Below are 23,534 nucleotides of genomic sequence, written 5' to 3'. Positions count from 1 at the left end.
TAGTTTGTGGGATAGCCACAGACTGTACCTGCTAGACTGTACAGATCACTGTCTCCGGCCACAGACACAATACCTGTGCCTGGCATGGGTGCTACGGACAGTATCAGGTACCAACCCTGACTGGGTACTGTCATCAGAGGCAGAGGTATGACGACTGGACCCATGTCCCTGCTGGGACTGGCCAGAGCCAAGTGCATGTGGTCTACTGGGACGGTCAATGGACAGGCCAGCCCCAGCATTGCTGGGGCTGGTACTGCCACTATGGGAGTGGCTGTGAACTGTGGGCCGCCCGCGACCACTGCCAGCTGTTGCTGTTGCTGGCATGCATCCACGTTGACGTCGCAACCGTCCTGCACGGTCCTGGCTCATGGAAGACATGTTGTGGAGGGCATCTAATGTCTCCCCCAATGTCTATCAATGACCTCGGTGTAAGTCCGGATGGCACCGGCAAGGTCACGGATGCTGTCATTGATAGCGGTGTAATGTGCCCTCTGCGCCCTAAGTCCCTGCCTGGTGTACCATTCCATACGTGCCTGAGCCAGCATTACAGCCCAGAAAATACTGGTTGTCGTAAGACCTGTGAGGGCACGCCTGCCAGGGGCAATACGACCAGTGGTGCTCCCCCGAGAACCCCTGGACCTCTGCCTATGTGGTACCATTCCGGTTCTACTGCTATGGCTGTTGTGAGGTGATGCAAGTGCCATGGGTACCACACTCTCCTGGTCAATGTCAACTGTAAGCTGTCCCTCACCTATGGCCATTGGTGGTGAGGGATGTATTGACAGTATGAATGTGTGCATAGATGGGGTTGAACGCTGTGTACTGTTGATTGGCAGACCAACGACAGACCCTGTCAAATCTTCCTGTGCCAAAATACATGTGTCATCATCACCACAATTCATGGCAGTGGCTTCAGGTCACCTGCTGCTTTCACCAACCCCTAACTCAGCACCTGTGAGAGGAAGACAGGAAACACACTTTACGGTCTGCACATGCACACATGCACACATGCACACAGGAACACATGCACACAAAAACACATGCACACATGCACACATGAACACATGCACACATGCATACAGTAACACATGCACACTCCTCACTACAGCAGACACACACACACAACAGCAATCCAAAACATACTCAATAGTGGTTGAAGGTGGGTGACAGTACCACAAGGCAAACAGTCATGTCACACGTGTCAGCATGCAGAATATGTGTTGATCAAGTCCATGCAGTGTGAGTGTAGACAGCCATAGTTAATGACAGTGTACATGGCTGTGGTGCATATGTGTACATGTTCAGTGATTGCCTACACCCTGGAACACAATGTATACAAGGACACAACATTTCTGTGCAAGTATTATAAGCTCTGCAATGTCCTGTGCACCATCACTCACAGGTATACATACCATGGCTGCATGTGTTATCTGTGTGTCACATGGACTTCCATGTCTGAATGCAGTGTCTGTGTCTGTAGAAGATAATTGTGAACACAGGTGTAGCACATGCATGCTATGTACACACACAGGATGAGTGGTGCATGTATACGTGATGGAATACCAATCCTGGACATGGCCATTGTACAGTGGTTATGGTGAGTGTGGGCCATATTCCAGATATGCCAGTGCCAGCCATGACATTGCATGGTACATGACTGCAACATTAAACATCACACATACCCAATGTGTGTCATGTGACCTATATACCCAATATCATTCCAGGACAAATATGTGTCACTTTGTACAGAATGCAACTGCTATGCATATTGTGTATAGTTGCATATGTTTGCACACACACAACATGCTATGCATAATGTTTATAGGTGCATATGTGTGCACACACACAACATGGAGGTGCAAAGCAATGACAGCTATGTGTAGTACTGTGGACACTGTAACTGTATGGGGTGTAGTACCATTAGCCATCATCATCATGCATCATGTGGTCACTCAAGGCCACTAAAGTGTGCTAGACCACCGCCTAGCATGCTGTACCTGAACTGCAGTGCTGTGGCTAAGTTCACAATTACACAGCCACATTGCACAAGGGTGTGTGAGTTGTCCAATAGGGAGCATTGCCTAACATAACTGTGTTATGTGTTGAAGAGTGTTGCACAGCCCCATGCTAGGCCCCTACCCCGCAGGTATATTATGTGTGGTGTGTGGATGACATGTGGGATACTGAAGTGTGATCTGGCAGCGGGTGTCCGGTTACACTATGTGTAGCATGTTGAAGTGTACTGCGTATGACAAACATGTTATGTTGTGTACATGTGTGTCAACTATGCCTATCCAATGTGCAGTACAATGTTGCCACATTTGTGTATGGTGCTCTGTGCATTGCATGTGATTGAGGCAGCTACTAACTTTACTGAGATGTTTAATGTCTCACAGCAAACATACACAGCATGTCTTATGAGTAGGTGTTCAAAACGAAAAAAACACAAACCAAACTGCAAAAAAATCAGTGATAAACCAGTAGACCAAAATCCAGAAGTGTTGTCGAAAAATGTATTTATTGTGAGCGCTTTCATGCACCAAACTTCTGTGTACTTCCTCAGACAAATAACTCAACAACATTACTTGAAATGCCATACAAACAATATAAACCCAACAGATGCATGTATAAATGTGGGCATTGTAATTACTGCAAGTTTATTCAAACAGGGTGCTCATTTTCTATCAGGGGTGTGAAATATCACATTCCAGATAAATTTAATTGTGAAAGCCATGGTGTAATATATTTGGCTTCATGCCAATCATGCCCAGTGTTTTATCTGGGCAAAACTGAGCGTCAATTGAAGCAGCGCATATATGAACACATCTATGCGATATCTAAAGGTACATCAACCAACGCTCTGGCGAGACACATTAATGAACATAATACCCATGTTTTTAAATTTGCAGTAATCCAGCAAGTTTGTAGGAACCCAAGAGGAGGTCCTTGGCATTTAAAACTAGAGGAACAAGAGTTGTTGTGGCAACTTAAAACTAATGCATATGTTCATCCTGGCATTAACGATCTATGCTCTGTTAAGTGTTTACTAAAGTTAAAAGCTATAGAACGTTGAATAATAGGGATTTATTTTTATATTTTTTTACATATTAGGATATTTTCAAGTACATTTTATTCTAAATAGATCTATTTTATAGTTGTAGTTGGTTATTATTGTATTCATTTTAATTCTTCTTTCTTCTTTAAGCTTAACCCGAGGATTATTCTTAATGTGGGTAGCTTTAAATTTTAATTAAAAAGTAAAGTAATTGATGTTAATTAATTAATTTTAACAAGAACGAATTGGATAAATGGTTTCAGTGTTGTTGAGTTATTTGTCTGAGGAAGTGCACGGACGTTTGGTGCATGAAAGCGCTCACAATAAATACATTTTTCGACAACACTTCTGGATTTTGGTCTACTGGTTTACCACTGATTTTTTTTTTGCTGTTTTATGAGTAGGTGTGTTATGTGTACATGGCCTACACCTCACCTATGATATGCACATTTCAATATCAATTTTAAAGTGTTAACACACTCACCAGCATGTATCATCTGCCCTGCTGTCACACCAGAGGGACCTACAAGAATATGGCACAGTTTGTCAGTGGCCACAACTGTGGCATTGCTACTGTGAGTGTGCTAAACTACAGTAGAACAACAGGCATAGGTGTACGGATACTATTCAAAATATCAGTATTGCACATAATAGGCAGCACAACTGCTAAACACTGTACACATCTCACATATGCATAATCTAACAATACAGGTAACAGTAGTCTACAGCTAGGGCATGTTACCTGCACGCTCCATGTCACTATGCTTGGTGGCTCCGGCCTCCATGATGACACATGTGTGATGTTGTTGCTGCTGTAGGCCAGGAGCCACCACACTTAGGAGCAGTTCCTCCACTCTGGTGAGGGGGGATGTATGGCCACCCCACCACCTGTGGCAAGCTATTGTCTATGGATATCAGACGCACGCCCCCAGACATGTCTAATTAAATCACTGCAGTGATGGCGTACCTGCTCATATGTCCTGTTATGCATGCCTATGTCATTTACCTGACAAACAAGATCTTGCCACAGTGCAGTACACTCATGCTGGTGCTGGCTGGCCCTGGAAAACAGCAGGGTATAGTGCTGAACCAGGCTGTGGTGGATTTTTTGTTCCTCTGCGGCTGAGTAGGAGGGATTCCTTTGATGAGCCATAAGCCTGGAAGACAAGTAAACGATATGTGTGAGCGAGTCATGTGGCACACTTAACATTATACAGTACAGATATCAGATAACTGCCATATATAGCATCTGTTCATCTGTAAGAGGATACACACATTCAATACCACATATCAGTGCTCAGCCCACAACTGGCTGACAGTGCCTGCCACACTCCATATAACAAACCAGTATACACCAGTACTCGGCACACTGTTTGGGATCCAATGCACAGCCTCGCCACAGGGGTACATATCAAGCTAATGCATGAAGAAATATGTCATCCATTGCAATGAATGTGAAGTACAGTTACAGTATAACCAGTAACCCACCCTAGTAGTTGATGCCATACCCCTACCTAACATATGTGCACAGTTGTTAATATAGCTGGCATACTGCTGTAACAGAGTATACATGTTGCTAGGTACACACGCAAACCCTGCAAAATACATGTGATTGCGGACATGGTACAGGCATCATTACACACACATCAGACATTCATACAACACACAAATGTATGCTGACACAGATGAGCATTTCCTGTGTACCTTACAGTACTGTGTGCCCCTACTTACAGATACCTATGCCTGAGGTATGTAATCTGTGCAGACTACAGGAAACACACAAGACAGTGTTACCAGGGAATGTGAACATACACTATACTGTGCTGTTTAGGCCTACAGCTTCAGGTAGTACAACAGTTCAAATATCAGCTGGATTCACCAGCAGTACCACTTACTGAGCATACATGTATTGCTTCAGCCTATGATGGGACACCAAAGTGTACAGAAGGAACTACGTCACAACATATGCCATCCTACTATGTCTGCATCCCAATAACTGACACATCTTTCTCTGGCCTCACACCTAGGACACAAACGACCATGACAGAAACAACCTCACACTAAGCTATCACACCGTTACAGACCTTGCACACATTCACTGTCACACTCATTCCACCTCACATAGCAGGTATTGCACTGAGTACATATGTGTGTGCATTGTGTCATAGGTAGGTAATACGCTATTGGCCCTAGGGCCTAGAGCAGCCTAGCCGTATGCTACCCTGGCCTTTGACACACATGTAATTTGATTTCACTTGCTCCTGTCTACCGGATACACAGAGGTGATTCGCAGGGCATGTTACTTATCCCCCAGACAATCATCAGGGGTAGGTATGACATCTGCTACTGAGGAGCCTTGTTTGTTAATGCTGGGTGGTTTACTCCAGAGTATGGCATATATGACAATAGGAGCTTATCCCTCCAGCATGTGCTGTTTAGTGAGGTGGCGGGGATTAGGGACCTAGGCCGTGTAGCCTGGTGAGATTGTGAGGTGTTGACATGGTGGTTGTCTGACTGCTATGGGTGTGACATACCTCTGTATGTTCGGCAGAGGTAACCTCTGGGTGGCCGGTATGCAATGCACTGTAGCTGTGGTTATGTCAGTCAGTCTGCATAGGGTATGTGTTTGAGGGCAGTATTACTCTTTGTGAGGTATGTCTGTGGCCTTTCCACTTGCTGTAGTTGTCATGTGAGGTACATACCACATGGGGCATTGTGATGAGTACAGGGGAACACCGACCTATATTTCCGTACATGACACAACGTTTGTGATGACACATATCACGTAGACAGATTACAAGACTAGTGTGGCACTGTGAATATCAAAGGGGAGGCTACTGTCCACCTGTGTCCCATGTTCCCTTCTGACACCTTCAGTGTTGGGCAGGCAACCACCTATCTGGTAGTTAGTGGGTAAAGTGTTTTGGAATGGGGTATGGCACTGCAGTATCAACACTGGTGTTCAGTCCATGCCTTGGTCACCAGGCACCTGTTGAAATACGTCTGACCCCGTGTCTCCCTCTCTCACTATATATATATATATATATATATATATATATATATATCTATATATATATATATATATATATATATATACATATCTATATATATATATCTATCTATCTATCTATCTATATATATATATATATATATATATATATATATATATATATATATATATATACGGGTTACTTCTAAAGACCGACCGAACGATGATTCCCCGACACAGAAATCACCGGCCAGAAAACCGACAACACACAAACGCGAAACACCAAACACCATAACACCGACACACGGAACATAAACAACACACTACACTACATAGCATACACCCTAGCCCTGCCCCACACCCTAACCCTAAGGTCCGACACTATCGCACTTCACCTACCTGCACCCTAACCCTAACTCACTTACCCACCCTAGCCCAAGCTCCGACACTTACGCACACTTCACCTACCTGCACCCTAACCCTAACTCACTTACCCACCCCTAGCCCAAGCTCTGACACTAACGCACACTTCACCTACCTGCACCCTAACCCTAACTCACTTACCTGACCACTCCTACCTCTGTCACTGTCGCACACTTACCGGTCGCGATCACACATTACCCTTGTCGGTCTTTCCGCTGTCGGTGAATCACCCTGTCGGTATACGTACCTGTCGGTTATCTGGCATCGGTGATTTCTGCGTCGGGGGATCGGCGGTTCGGTCTTTAGAAGGGGACCCATATATACATATCTATATATATCCATATATATATATATATATATATATCGATATATGTATATATCTATATGTATATATGTATATATCTATATATATCCATATATGTGTATATATATATATATATATATATATATATATATATATATATATATATATATATACACATACTTGTAAACATCCATTGCTGTACATATACATGCACATATAGGCACAAATACTGCCCACCTTTCATGGTGGGAATATCAATTATGAAACAGTTGTGAGACATACAATTATGTAATAATATTGCAGTGTTGTGCAGAATGCATTTCACTGTCCTCAGGCCATATAGCTGTAGCAGCCCTCACCGGCTGTAACTCAGTCCCTCAGCATTTAACCACCACATGATATATACCTGCACTGCTTGCTGTTTTCAATGCCACACACTACAACCTACATAGATATGTGCACATAGCAACCTTCAACTACATATATATGTCCAGCCTTCACTAACAGTTGCAGTATGTCCCTTGCCCTATAAACATCTGCATATACATATAGATATAGACTGCTACCAGATATGGAGGGTTCACAGTATGTAGAGTACCCTTCAGACACATCATTCTGATGCCAGCAAATACATATCTGTTACATACCTTACCTTTGTATTTCTCACCTCTGTCTGTTGTACCTGTTCACGTGTTTTTTTTTTCATTTTTTTTTTTGGTTTGGTGTCTCCAACTGCCTCTGTCTGTCTGTCTGTCCATCTCTGTCTATCTGTCGCTCTCGCTCTCTCTCTCTCCTGTTGCTGCAATGATATTATTGCATGTGTGGACAGCAAGTACAGGCTGCTTTTGTAGGTATCTGCACATGTGCATGTGATGGCCTCTGCACCAATTGGTGCCCACCATTTAGTAATTGCATGCAGCCTGCTGTGTGGTAATTGCAGTTCTCACTGTGATTTCAGGACACTGCTATAAAATGATAGGTTAGGTAGGCGTAGGCCTTTCAGTTTTGCAAGGTGGGGACCATGCTTGTTTACTGTGGACACTGTTGTGTCAGTCAGAAGGTTGGTATAAGTCTTATATCTGAAGCTGGGTTGTAACCAATGAAATGCATGTTGTACTGAAACCTGACTGTTGCTTCTTCCAGTACACTCTTCTCAGTGTGCAGCTTTACTCACACCTCCTAATGCTAACACTGGATACATGGGAGTATGTACTTTCTTTTGGAATTAGAGAATTAACTGGCATACAACAGTAGTTATTGCAATGTATTCCTATGGCTTTCCTATTTTCCCTTTACAGTCACTCCTTGTAATGCATGTTATATTTCTTTATTGCAATGTATTCCTATGGCTTTCCTATTTTCCCTTTAAATTCACTCCTTGTAATGCATGTTATATTTCTTTCAGCACCAAGTTATTGTATATCTGCTGTGGCTTAGTGGTACATCATGTAGACTGGTGAGTCCAAGGTGTGGGGTTTGAGACTGTCAAGGTTATTTTATTTTGCTGCTGAGCAGTACAAGGGCCTTATCATACAGACTGACTAAGGCACTTTTAAGCAGTTGTAAGTGGGTTTGCACGGGTTTGTGTGATGCTTAACAATGCTTAGCTAAGCGCACACAAGGTCACACCCGCACACCCCCGCTAACTACTGCTTAATAGTGCTTACTCCTGCTAACGCCCGCACTAATTTCTTTTAAAGAAAAGAAAATGGGGAGATAGGAAAGTGGCGAAAAAGGGGGCACAAAGAGGGAAAGACAGTAGGGAAACCAGCTCGGGATGTGCAGGATGGGTGTAGGGAAGGTCCATAGCTGCCCATTTCTTTACCAGCAACAGCTGTGCATATGTATGAAATTTGGTGTGAAATTTGAAACCTTCCACCCCTGAGAGAGGGGTGAGAACAACAAAATATGTTGTACTGCCAATTAGAATTATCAGTTTACATGTCCAGTAGACATGTGTGTGAATTGGGCAGCTATATATGGGGTGTAATTTTTTTGTGGGAACAGATTGCCCTTTTTTTTAATTTTTTTTCAGGTGAGAGTGGAATGTGCAGTAGAGGATGTAGGTATATTTGGGGAGGAAGGTTGGGGAGGTAAACTGACAAGACAAACAAGATGCATACGGGGGGGATTTTGACACATGGGGTGGGTGAACACAATTGACAGGGAAGGTTGTTTGGAAATTGCAAGCCCATGAGCCCACAGATGGTAGCAGTGGAACTGAGATCCCCACCCATGGGCAGTCACCACTGCACCTTCACAGCCCCGAGGGTGGCTGTGCTGGGGCTGAGTAGACAGGCAGGTTCACCCGGGAGACACGCCACTCTCACCTCAAGCTGGCGTAGGGGATCAGTGACTGAACGCTGGATCGCCCTACGCACCACAGCCCGGACCCTTCGAAGGGTGACAGGTGGCCCTTCTCCGCCCATGCTTGCACAGGGGGGATGAGCCCCATCCCCTGCAGCGCTTCCACCCAAAGGTGGCACAGGACCAATGGAGGAGGGGTGCCCGGGCTGGGCACCGGAGCTGCTGGTGCCAGGTGCACTCGCCAACTGAGGAGGGACAGGTGGGTCCGCTGGGACCGGCCTTCCCATACGTTCTGTGATTAGGTGTGTTTAATTACAACATAAACAACAGCATTCCAGATTAGTTGTAACAGCATGCAGTAATATTCCCATTAACCCAACACACCAAGGTTCCAACAGTTGAACAGCAAGCATAACACATGCATATATTGAACGACAGTGGATATTCCAACAGCATGCAGGGATGTTTGGTAGCAACAGGCCACCATGAACATGATGTTTGAACAGGGCACATGCATCAACATCAATGCAAATATTTATAATATAATGGGACATATGTCCCAACAAATATTTAAGGTTACACATACCCATTGAGGTGTGGAATTGCATGGTTTATGCACATACGGTAGAGTGTAGAAAAAACCTCGGTTAACATCTTATAATGACCTTTTAGTCTACACTACATTCCCAATGACTGCAAGTGTATATCCCTACCTGTATTATTACACTTGCCACCATACATTAGGTTCTGTCATGGGTTTGGCTAGTTCAATATATGCCTGACCTATATCTGACATACTAGCTGTCCAGGATGCAGATGTTACTGCTACATATTTCTTGTTTGCATTTATATTTCTTTATCTACATATCTGGGATGTTTTCACATGACATTTTCACTTCGATTTGTACAGAACCCTGCATTTCTTGACACACACTCACATTTATGGTGAATAATTGCATGCTACACTTGTGCCAGGTTTACTTATTCATGCCAGCGAGTAACTGACTATTGTGGACTGTATATATGTTTCACAGATACTAGCACTTCCATCATCCACTTTATATGGGACTGCATAACTCTGGGTTGCCAGCACATTTTCAAACAGTACTGTTTGTATAATGCAAGGGTACAACAACTTTTCAGACTCTGTGACACAGACACACTCTGGGTTTTAGACCTTTATTAATGACATTGCACACTTTTCCACAGGCTCACTCCTTTATTTGTTTTAACGGTGTTTATGGCAGAAATGTTCAAGACATATTATACATTTATTAATAGGTTAGAACAATCTTTTTTCAGGCTCACTCACTTATGTTATATGACAGTGCCTGCAGGGATATTATTCCAGACATATGTTACCTTTCTTAATGGGTTACTACATTCCTTTTCTGCCTCTCTGACGTTTTTATCTGACAGTACATGCAGAGGACTTATTCAGGCAACTCTATGGCTGTTTTATTGGACTACAACACTTTCTTTCATGCTCTCTTCCATATTTTATATAACAATACATGCAGAATAATCACTAACCTGCCTGGTGGTGCAGCCTTAGCAGCCTATCAGCATAGGCTTGCTGATTCGCAGCACGGTCACCTGCAGCTGTAAAGTAAATGAAGGGATATTGAGACATACCTATCCGTTATACATACTCCATTATCAATTCTTACATACTGCATTCCATGGCTACATACTCAGTTGTGGGGCATTCTGCATCCCACGGGTCTCCTGTATCCACTGGTTCAGGAGGTCCTGCTTTCATCTCTTCAGGTCTGCATGGTGGTGACAGACCTGCTCACCAGTCTGAGGAACACCTGTGGCACTGGTGAGATCACGAGCTAATCGGTTCCAAGCCTCTGCCTTGTACTCCGTCCCTTGGAACTGGCCCTGCAGGAGTCTTGTCTCGTGACGGTGGACAAGGAGCCAAACCATGTATTTGGACTCCTTGATGCCCCAACGTTGCACTTGGAAGCGTGAACCCTCTCCTGCACCTGCCATTCTGACTGCAAATGTGAGCTACAATCAGTTATGGCGAGTATTCCTGCCTATGGGGCTTAAATATGCCGCATTTCCCGCACTTTTTTGTGATTGGCCATTTTGTAAAATTCTTGGCTGACTGCAGACCTGCTTAGTAATGGTTAAACTACCATTCATAAGTTTATGAATGTTAATAGTGGCTGCTTCCCCTATGTTGTTATGGCTTAGTGTTTCTGTACTCCGATTATGATGCAAAGGGTCCTAGGTTTGAACCTTGTCATTCTTTTATTTTAATACTGCCTAGACAGGCTAGGGGGTGTGGCTGCATTTAAGAAACTTAGCTCTACGTTGCTCCTCGGTGCCCTACAGTGCCCTGGTTGGTGCGGCGTGCACGCCCTCGCAAACACATTGCGCTTGGTAAAGCGCTTTTAAACTTTGGCCAAGTCTATTGCGCTGGGTAAAGCACTATTACACTATGGGCAACTCTGTTTAGCTGGGTGACATGCTATTAAACTATGGGCAACTCTGTTTAGCTGGGTAAAGTGCTATTAAACTATGGGTACCTCTGTTTAGATGGGTAAAGCGCTATTAAACTATGGGCACCTGTGTTTAGCTGTGTAAAACGTTGCTTAACAGCAGGCTATTATATATCTGGGCCCTTTAAAAATATATATTTTGTTCACTGATACATTGGCCATGTCACTGCTTTTAATAACATTTTAATCATATTTGTTTGGTATTATTTCAAATACTGATTTAAAACATAAATAAGAAGGGGAGTGGTGGGACTCGAACCATGAATGCCTTCTCTTTGTGCATACTCTCTACCATTACGCTATTGCGATTTGGATTAATTTGCATAAGTAGTTCTTATATGCTCTTCAATGTCACAATTGCTAACTGTGGTTAAGCAATGGGCACACCCGCGCAAACAAGTGCAAATACGGGCAGCTATATCATGGATTTAAAAAAAATAAAATTAATATTTTACGTTTTATAACTGTGATGGGGGTTTACAGTGTCAGGGAGTGTGGTGTTGGGTGCAAGTACATTTGAGCGAACTCGCTCTTGTCTGTTGACATTATACTTTTTAAAACCTTGCAGGGGCGTGGACTTTTAGACTGCTTGGCAGTCGGACACGCCCCCTGCTTGCCTACTCAGTCCGTGTAAGAGTTACGGATGAGTCAGCGTGCCCTCATGAATATTCATGGCACGCTGACATCATACCGTTCAACTGCAGCCTCCGAGTAAGACATATTAAGTCTTACATGGAGGTTTCGTGAATCCAGGGGATTGTTTTCTGCCATGTGCGCTGCTCTCCCCTTCCCTAGTTTTTATTACCTCATTTCCTTTGAAGATTTTATCTTTCATTTTAGTCAAAGCACATTTCACAGTAGTTGTTCTAATCTCATTAAAATAACATTAGTAAACAAGACAAAGAAAAAAATAAACAAAAATAATTAGTTCAAGCTAAAGTTAAATCACATCTACTATACCAGCCTAAATTCATTTTACATCAAATAGCTTTTGCTCTATTACAGTTCTGAAAGTCTGAATGTATTAAGGTCTTTAATGCAATGTTTTCAAATAAGCAAACCCTCATTTGCTTTTTTCGATATAGTATGCATAACTTGGTTCCATTTCATCAAAAGTTTGCATGTTTGAACCCAGTTCAACAAATAGGCTAAAAGAACATACAGGATTATGATCGAGTCAACATTTATAAATGGCTTATTGTATGTTTGAGATATGGATGCGATATAATTCACCTTGAAAGCAAAACGAGAGGTGAATCTTGGCAACCATGTAAAGAACACACAATAAAGGGTTATGATCAGAAATCTCATCCTAATCTTTTGTAGTGCATGAAGCTTTATCTGCTCCATGAACTACTAGTTCCAGAAGAAAAAAATATCGCTAAGTGTTTTTCCAGCTTTCAAAGCCATAATGCACTTAGCAAGCACTGTTAGAAAGAGAGCGTAAGACATTCTGTTACTTTCCAAAATGTTAGGTTCATAGGTTCATAGGTTCATAAGTGTGTTCTAGGCTAATGGCCCTGCATCCTTTACAAGCCTAGCCCATAGGATTACCTTGGCATCGGTACACCTGAACTTAGTCCCCAGTGCCTCTGTCGAGTAGAACCACTGGAGTGATCCCTAGGGTGAATTTTGTATTTCCCATCCACTCAAAGAGTTCTCTTGAAGAAGGCCAGTGAGGTGCTCTATTTGATATGTATGCGAAGTCTATTCCATAGCATGGGCAGTCTCTGGGTTATGAACCTGTCCTCCAGCTTGTTCTGTTGATTGCGGTAATGAGGTTGAGGTCTCTAGAGCATGTGGTGCGGAGGTATTGGGATTTCTTTAGATGTAGCATTTCTAACAGAGCTGGCTCAAACATAGCTTTGTAGGTCAAGCAAAGATCGCCTCTAAGTAGGCGATATGAGACAGAGAATAGTTGGAGTTTTTTTAGTCTGTCATATAGGACAAGTGTTTAAGGCCTAGGATCCTCTTTGTGAGGTACTTTTGTGTCCTCTCCAGTTGTTGCAGGTGTCTAGTGAGGTACATGCCAAATGGGGCATTGTACTCGATGATTGGCCTAATGAGGGAAGAGTAGAAGGAGACAATGACCTCTTTCTTCCTGGATGCAAAACCCTTAGTAAAGAGATGTGCCACATAGAAGGACTTTCTGACTACAGTGGCAATGTGGTGGTCAAAAGAGAGGTTGCTGTCAGCCTGTGTTCCCAGATCTCATATAATGTCTTCTGTGTTCAGTGGACTACCATCGATGTGGTAATTCATGGGAACCAGGTTTTTCCCAAAGTGGATGACGACACATATTTTGGCATTGAGCTTAAAGCCATGGTTCTGACACTAGTTGTTGGTCTCAGTGAGACCTTTCTTTAGGATGTCAACATCACTTGGGGAGTTAATAATAGCTCCCAACTTGCAATCATCTGCGAACTTTGTCAGCTAGATTCCCTTTGTGTTGGCCTGGACTTCAGAGAAGTAGATACCAAACAGGACAGGACCCAGGACTGAACGCTGTGGGACTCCACTCGTGACTGATCAGCAGTCTGACTTGGAGTCAGCTACTTTCACACTGTGGGTTCTATCTGTGAGCCAGTTTGCAACCCACCTGGTGATATAGGTGTTGATGCCTAGCTTAGTGAGTTTTTCTATGATTCCTGAGTGGGGAATGGTATCAAAGGCTTTGGCCAGATCAGGGTAGGCTGTATGAACCACCTTGCCTTCATCCACAGCTCTGGTGACTGACTCAAAGAAGTCGACCAAGTTGAACAGGCATGATCTATCCTTCACAAAACCAAACTGTGTGGGATCCAGAGTTTGGAGATTCCCTGTACCCTTGTTTATTAGGTCCATGATGATGCGTCCCATAAATTTGCATATCAGACCCGTCAGGTTAATGGGGCGATAGTTCCCAGGGTGTGTAGTCGGTCCTCCTTTGTGGAGAGGGATGACTGTAGCAGTGTGCCATTCCCTAGGGACAAAGCCTGAGGTGAGGCTGTGATTGAACAGGGCACACAGGTGAGGTGCCAGTTCACTCTGTAGTTCATGTAGAACACAGCCATGGATATTGTCAGGTCCCATAGAAGCTGTATCCTTGGCCTTGGACAGTGCTGTTTTAAACTGTGCAGTAGTAATAATGGACGCCTGGCAATCTATTCTTATTGTGATTTGTCCTTTGGGGGGAGGGGTAAAGTTGGCACTGAATCTGTCGGCCAGTATATTGGCAATGTCTGTTGGCTCGGTATAGGAAGTATCATTGTGCAGCAGCTCAGAGCAAATCTGGGTATTGCCGTGGAGATTCTTTACATAACTATAGAATGCCTTGTGGCTGTCTTTACTATCTGTTGCCATTCTATTTTCATAGCTAGCTTTAGGGAATTTGATGATGGATCTCAACTCTTTGTTGAGGCTGATAAGGGTGTTTTTCCAATCTTGGGACTTCACCTTATTCCGCATCACTTTCCTCCTTCTGTTGTAGAGTTTGTTTATGGCAGGAGACCACCAGATTGGCTTTCTTTTTTGGAGGAGAGTGTCTTGGTTCTATTGTGTATGTGTTCGTCCAGTGCATTGGTGTATGATTCAATGGTCATGCAACTATCCTCCATTTGCATGGGTGCCGTGAAGTCAGCCACCTCTCTTTTTAAGAGCCCAAAGTTAGCTTTGGAGAAGTTTTTCATAGTGGTTACCTTTGCAGGGGGGGGGGGGGGGTTGGAGGGATGTGGATTTCCAAAGTGATTATGGTCTGACCTAACCAGGGAGGAGTTGACGAGTGGTGTAGAGCAACAGTCCCCCATGTTAGTAATGACCAGGTCAAGAATGTAGCTACCTCTAATGGGGGTAAGAACGAGCTGGTCCAGAGCATTGGAATTACTAAATTCAAGGAAAGGCTAGACATGAGTAGTTTTTCCAGTTAATGGAGGTGTAGTTGAAGTCACCCAGTATGAGAGTGTTAGGTTGGAACCTAATATTCTCCAGGGTGCTTAGGAGCATGGAGTGTGAGTCTTGGGACATGGTTGCAGACCTATAGCTGGCTATGACCTAAATCGCTGTCTTACCCAATGTTAGCTGCACTTGAAGTATCTCTGATGCATTATGTTAGGGCACCAGTCTGGAGGTGTGCACATCCTTTATGAATATGGAAACACCACCACCTTTGGAGCTTCAGTCCAAGTTCTGGGGCTGAAAGGTGTGAAATGAGTTATAGCCTGGCAGTGCGGGGGTGCTTTTTGCTGCCTTCAACTATGTCTTTGTTACAACACAAATGTCAGTGTTATCCATTTTAATGAGTACTTCAAGTGAGTGCATTTTGAGATTTAGACTAATAGTGTTGAGCAGCATGACCCTCAGATTGCATTTTTTTGTTTCTGTTATGGTGGCAATTTGGTCTTTGGAACACCACCTAAAAAAGGCACTATAGGGGTGGCGAGAGCCTTGACCAGTATCCAGAAGCCCAGGGTTGATAGATGCAGGCCATCTCTGGCAAAGCATCGAATTCTGTCAGTTATGTCATCCCAGGCAGACAGATACTGGATCCCCTTAGAATGACACCAGAAACTTAGCCAATTGTTAAAATCAATCATTTTCTGCTTGTACTGTGATATAATTCTGGGTGATGGTAGGATGTTGCTCAAGGCTAGGGTCATACCCACCTGGGCTACATAATCCAAAAGCTCCTCCATGTCTCTTTTCATGTAGTCCAGGGAGGTACGTCTCAGGTCATTCACACACATGTACAATGACAAAGTCATAGTTGTACCTGTTGTTGTAGGAGCTGAGTGCATGCATTATGTGCAGGATCCTGGCACCTGACAGACAGCTGACTGTTACTTTCTCTTTATTCAACCTAATGAGTGGGACATCAGTTTGCCTCACTATCAAGTCACCTATGACTAGTGTGTTGGGCATGCTGTTTTGCCTTAGGGGCTTTGTTTGAGTGGCACACTGTTTAGGAGAGTCATGTGTCTCGTGATTAGTGTTGTGTTGTAGATGGATATATTACTGGCACATGCAACAGGCAGAAGCAAATATTTTTTTTTATTCTGCCACTGTCATTTGATGGTCACCAGATTTAACTGCCTAGCATGAATCCTGATCTTAACAACTGAAGCAGGGGCTACTTAACAACTAAGATTGGGTTTTTTGCTATAGAAACAATTAACTGATTTGTCTTTTCCAGGTATTAATGTGTAGTCACCGCACTCTATGCACTGCAGACTGTTTCATATGGGTCAAACCACCCATAACCAATATACAAAGTGCCTTGTTCCTACAGCTTCCTACTTAATATAACCACCTTCAAGGTAGCTCAACTTCAGGAGCTAGGTTTATTAGTTTTTCTACAATCAAGTTTTAGATGAAACAGGACATGATGACATGTAGAATAATCCTTTTTGTCTTACCTGTAATGCTGTTTCTCTACACTTCTCATCTGTGTATTAAATAGAACCATTGAGTTCTCAAACTATAATCCCTGGGATTTATGAAGCTCGGCGCAAGGACGGTTTTAGCTTTGCACCGAGCATCCTCCTTACAGATGATGCAGCAGCGCCATATGAATATTTATGAGGGCACACTGCTGCACCTTCAACATGCACAGGAAACATGTGCGAGTACAGGGGGTATGTTTAAGTGCTCTATGGAGGCGTAAACATGCCCCCAAAGTTGCACAACCTACTATGCTTACCATTAGATCCTGCCTCTAATAGTAAGCAATTAAGTCAGTGTCCGTGGATACTGAAATGTATGCTAAGCATACAAGAGTGTCCACGAACACTGAAATAAAATAAAAGTAGTAAACACACAAGCACATAGTGGAATGTTAAGCCCCGTCCCTAGAACTATCACAATTAGATTCCCCATGTCCCTATTTTACATTTGTATTGCTTCATTATTGAAAGTGTAAGCGAAGCGCATCGTGTTTGCGCATCGCCACCCAATGCTTAGCATAGCTTACACATCAAAATCACCCGAATAGAAAAAAACATGCAGAATCAACGTTAACATCAATAGTGTAATGATTAGAGCATCCGCCTAATGAAAAGGCATCCATGGTTCAAGTCCCACTATAGCACATATCATTTTCTATGTGGAATGTGTATATGAACAAATTTATACATCGTTTTGCTGTATAACCTACATAATAATATGTAAATGTGAACTGGAGTACCGCATGAAATATTTAACTAATGTCATTCAATCAAAGTGGTAGTGTCATAATGAATAAGGCACTAGTAAGCAGGTGTAAGCACAAATAAACAGTAGTAAACATATTTAAATACCAGTAAGCAAGTCTGAGTGCGTTTGCACGGGTGTAAGCAGTTCCCAGCATAGGAAATGTATATAATTATGTAGATGTATGTGCATGTGTATGCACAGATATATTATATATATATATATATAATATATATATATATATATATATATATATATATATATATATATATATATATATGTATATGAAGAATGAACATCGTAACAATAAAGCATACAAAAAGAATGAGAAGGCAATCAACAGCAACTGCAGTATTATTTAGTGCTGTCAGCATATGTCATATCAAGCTGGGCAGGGGTGAGCAAAGCACTGCTACTCACACCACAGGCAGGATACTACCAGTGGGAGTAACATTGTCGATCTGCTAAGTCTATTTTACAAACAATCACATTGAGCCTGATGATACATGGGTTGGGACAACATACGTGTAGGGTCCCTAATGCTGGGGAGAGGGCAATGTGTGGAGGCGTGTGATGGCTGTGATAGCAACCGGAGAATGGATGATTTGCGTGTATGTCGAACTTGGGTGGGGTGTAGGAACCACGGGTATGAAATTATGGATCCAGGCGTGTCAGTATTGGATGGCCTGGTTCTAATTGGACCACCCCGTGGAGGTCAGCGAGCTCGTTTTAAGTATATATGCATACACACATGCATACATCTATATGTAGAAGTACATTCCCAGTAACACATTCATTCCTTTTGCAAACATAAATAACATGAAAGTTCCCCTACAAACCTCGACAGTAGATAGAATAATAGGTTGTACATAAGAGGGAAGGGACAAATCTGCAAAAATGCAGAAGTGTGTACATTGTCCGAAGTTAATGCTTTTCTCAAAAAATCAAATGTGAGGACTTTTTCACACATGGAATCATTCCTGTGATCTGCCTCCTATGGCAACTCCAATCACTAAACCGGTCCTAATTGTAAAATAATTTTGCCGAACTCGTACATTATTAGCTCTCATGTGCAACGTGTGTGTTACCACATAGTCATAGTTATTAATTTATTGTAGTGTCTTGTTAATGGGAGTAATGATGTAATGAAGTATAGAGTCTAATCTTGAAATAAAGACGTGTGTCCCAGGTGGGACAACCCAAAAATTGGGAATAGTGTCCTATTGGTCACTCATTTCACCAATGTGTGTGGACTAAACTTTTGGGATGTCTGAGGATACGTAGAGTGAGTTAACCCATGGGATGGGTCTACAGGAATAGGGAGTGGCCAATGTGTAGTGGCGTGGCTACACCGTGTATCCAACTGGAGAATGGATGACTGCTGTGTCAGTGAAGTGTTGGGGTGGGTGTTTGGAGAACTAGGATCCGTGGATATATGGGTACATATGCAAATGATGCAGCACAGCAATAGTGTAGTGGTTAGAGCATCCGCCTAATGAACCGACATTCCCGTTCTGAATCCCACTGCAGCACATATCATTTTCCATTGGTAATCTGTATATGAACATATTTTGACATCTGTCTGATGTATAACCTGCATAATAACAATTAAAAGTGAAAAAAAACAAAGAAATTCAAATGGATAAACCACCACTCAACACTTAAAATAAGAAAAAAATAATAAGAAAGCCACCAAGGACTAAACATAGGTCTTCACTATTTTAATAAAACACAGAACCAAATAACTAAGTGCTTTCACCAGACATAAACCACTGGCCAGCTTAAGTTTAAGTGTGTTTTTGCAGGGGTATGCATTGCCTTACAGATATATATATATATGTATATAGTTGCAGTATATCTATATATATATATATATATATATATATATATATATATATATATATATATATGTATATAGTTGCAGTATATCTATATATATATATGTGTGTGTGTGTGTGTGTGTGTGCGTGTGTGTGTGCGTGTGTGTGTGTGTGTGTGTGTGTGTGTGTGTGTGTGTGTGTGTGTGTGTGTGTGTGTGTGTGTGTGTGTGTGTGTGTGTGTGTAGATATACACAGATATACAACTATGATAGGAAACAGTACACAAGAATGACATATGCTCACAGGCTATGCCAATGGAAGTGAGGAGCCCAAGAAAGAAACATATAACACGTAACATGACCCCACCCCTTCCAGCCGGACAGAGGAAACTTACACACAAACCCACAAACAATGTAAATAGTCCACTGCTCCCCAGGTCACAGGCAGGATACAACTGGGGGGGGACAGAGTGCACCCGTGAAATCTAATCTTGGAACAGACAGGAGCGTCCCTTGCGGGATGTCCCATAAATTGACATATAACCAAAGGAAGCCGATACGATGACCATTCTGGCTGGGGTGAGTACATACCCAGAATACAAGGGTGGGAAAGCCTGATGACCCATGGGTCGAAACAACGTATGACATGGGTCCTGTGAAGTGGAGAGTGGGCAGCGTGTAGTGGTGTGTTCAGACTCAACCTGCACCCAGAGTAAGGATGGGTGCAGTAGAGGAGGTGCGGGTGGGGGAACTATGGGTAGTTAGTTATGGGTCTAGGTGTGCAGGTGTTGGCTGATGTGGGTCTATACAGACAGCCCCAGGGATGTGAGCAAAAGTATTCATTGGGCAGAAGCGTTGCTCAACAAGCAGCCACACCCGCTACCAGTCCCACTGCAGCAAATCTAATCTACATGGCAGAGAATGGAATAACCAGATATAGATGTAGATGTATAAATGTAGAGGAATGTGTGTGCATATCTACCCATATCTACCCATAGCGACATGGAGATATACTTCTCCCTCTCCATAGTACAAATGTATACATACAGAGACAGAATACATATACATACCTACATATAGATATATACATATGCAGACACCCATGCACCCATATGTTGTTAGGTAAACATAGATAGCAATATATAAATATATACATGTATGCATTCATATACAGATATATCTGCATATAGTAATGTAGATATATATATGTATAGATATATATATATATATATATATATATATATATATATATATATATATATGTGTGTGTGTGTGTGTGTGTAAATATACACATGTAAATAGCTAGGATATGATACAGCAGTTTTACGAAGTACGTATGTTTACAGGCCATGCAAATGGGGGTGAGGGGTCCAATTAACAAACGTGTAACACATAGCATCAACCACCCCCACCTAGACAGGTGAAACATACAAACACACGATACTAGTCAACACACCACTGCTTCTCAGACCACAGGCAGGATACTACCTGTGGGAGAGACCTGCCAGGTCTAATCTTGAAACAAAGACATTAATGTCCCTTGTGGGTCACCCCAAAAATTACTGATAATCGGAGTCAATCGCTGTAATGATTCATCAAACCAGGTGGTAGACGTACACGGACCAGTAGGTTGTGCAAGTCTGATAACCCATGGGTCAACACAATGTACGACATGGGTCCTGATGCGTGGAGAGTTGGCAGTGTGTAGTGGTATGGTTAGACCCCACCCGCACCCACCGTAAAGATAAGTGCTGTAGAGGAGGGGCAGGTGGGGGAACTATGGGTATGAAATTATGAGCCTAGGCATGCAGGTGCTGGCTGGCGCAGTTGTATTCGGACCGGCCCAGGGATGTAAGTAATATTCCAAAATGGGCAGAACTTACACCCATATTTCTCAACCCCTAAGAGCAAAACCACTGGACAGAACATAAACTGTTGGGGGAAGAAAAAGGGACAGAAAGCACATATTCCACTTACAACCTTAGAAAGCTGATAGATAATAGGTATGCATTAGCATGATTCAGCTGAAGGATGTGGGGTCCTAAACTGAATTACTTGTCTGTATTTAATGGTGTCACTTCCCAGGTATTTGCTGGACAGGTGCAGAGTGTAAGTGGAACACACCAATAGTATGAAGCAAACTCTGGACAGGCCACGGATTCAGTCTAGTCGACTGGCATGCTTACGCCTAATGGCCAGCCATTCCCGATATGGGTCCCACTGCAGCACTGTCCAGTTTAAATGGTTAAGTATGGTATGACCATATGTGTCATTGCATAACCCACTACACAACATCTACGAACACATGGCCACAACATCCCACTGTAGACTTGGAAACCGATGTAATAGACATCACAAGGTATTATTGTAGCCCTGACCTCCACCCAGGGGTGTGAGTGTCAGATGCAAACACCAAATGCAGTGCATTTGCAAGTGTGGGAGCAAGCAGGTGTAAGCCTGTTTGGCCGCCGGTATGTGAGTATCACACTGGTGAAGGAATGCAAAGGCTAACTGAGTGTAAGAAACTGTAACCGGAGGTTAGCATTGCTTAGCTCTGCGCAAACCCGTGCACACCCGCTCACAGCTGCTTTAAAGTGCCTTAATCACTCTGTACCCAACAGCTCGTGTTCTGGCCAGCAACAATTTAACAGTCGCTGCAAGGCTAGAACTCTGGACCCTGTACATCACAATCACAGTAGTTAACCACTATGCCATGATAGCAATGCATATAAAGGAGGTATCAGCAAACTAATCCTCACCACAGGGAAATCAAATCAAACATGTGAACTGAGTCTATGTACAGTGTAATGTTCTATAACCTGCCACAGACCATAAATTTGTGAATTGTAGTACTGCAGTAAACATAGAGTTCAGGTGTCACTGTAATAAATTTATGAAGTCCCCAGGACCCCATACAGTGTATGTACACGTGAATGACGGATACCAGACACATATATAACCTGTAATGAATAAGACATAGCTTAGCCTTTTCGAAACCGCCCAATTACGGAAAAGTGTGGGAATTCGTCCCTACTTAAACTGAAGAGGCAGGAATACGGTTCATAACTGGTTGTAGCATCCCCCTGCAGGCAGAATCGCTGGAGTGGGAGAAGGCACTCACTTTAGACTGCAGTGCTGGGGCATCCAGGAGTCCAAATTCATGGTATGGCTCCTGGTAAAGCACCATGACAGGAGACTACTGCAGGGCCAGTACCAGGGCTCATAGTACAAAATGGAGGCCTGGGACAGTCTCGTCCATGACCTTACTTGTGCCACAGGTATCTCCCAGACTGGTGAGTAGGTCAGGCACCACCATGCAGACCTGAAGCGGCAGACGGGGGATGTCCTGGAACAGTGGATCCAGGAAGCAAGGCAGATGCAGAATGCCCCAGAACTGAATAAGTACTCATTCCACTACGTAGTTAATACTTGCCTAGCTTGTGTATATTATGGCTAGGTATGGCTAAATATCACTGTACTTCTCTGACAGCTGCAGATGAGCGTGCTGTGAACCAGCAAGCCTATGATGCTGGGCTGCAAAGGATGTGTCACGAGGCAGGTTAGTAAATAGCTTGCATGTACTGTCATAACAAATAAACGTAAGAGCCTCAGAAAGTGTTGTACCAGTATACAGATTTGTGTTATATGCTGTGAATAAATGTGTAACCCCTGCATTGCTTCTGTTTACTCTGCAGTCATATGTTGTTGTACTGTTGCAATTATTAAACAGTACTGTTGTAGTTAGCAGTGTTACCCACACTGTGGTATGCAGATAAAATGTGTATGACGTGCTGTATAACAATGTTGGAAGTGCAAACAGGTCCGTTATATTAGAATAAATACATTGCAAAGCCTCACAACAATTGTCTGATAGCATAGTGTACAGTGATCTTAACTGTGATGCTTTTGTCACACACAGCAGGGCTTTGGATCCCAGGATCACCAGTGAGTTGTATGCATAA

This window comes from Protopterus annectens, chromosome 12.part0 (genome assembly GCF_019279795.1).
Source record: "Protopterus annectens isolate FY-2018-M chromosome 12.part0, PAN1.0, whole genome shotgun sequence".
Taxonomy (NCBI): Eukaryota; Metazoa; Chordata; order Ceratodontiformes; family Protopteridae; genus Protopterus; species Protopterus annectens.
The sequence above is the reverse complement of the archived record's forward strand: the minus strand, read 5'-3'. Positions refer to the sequence as shown.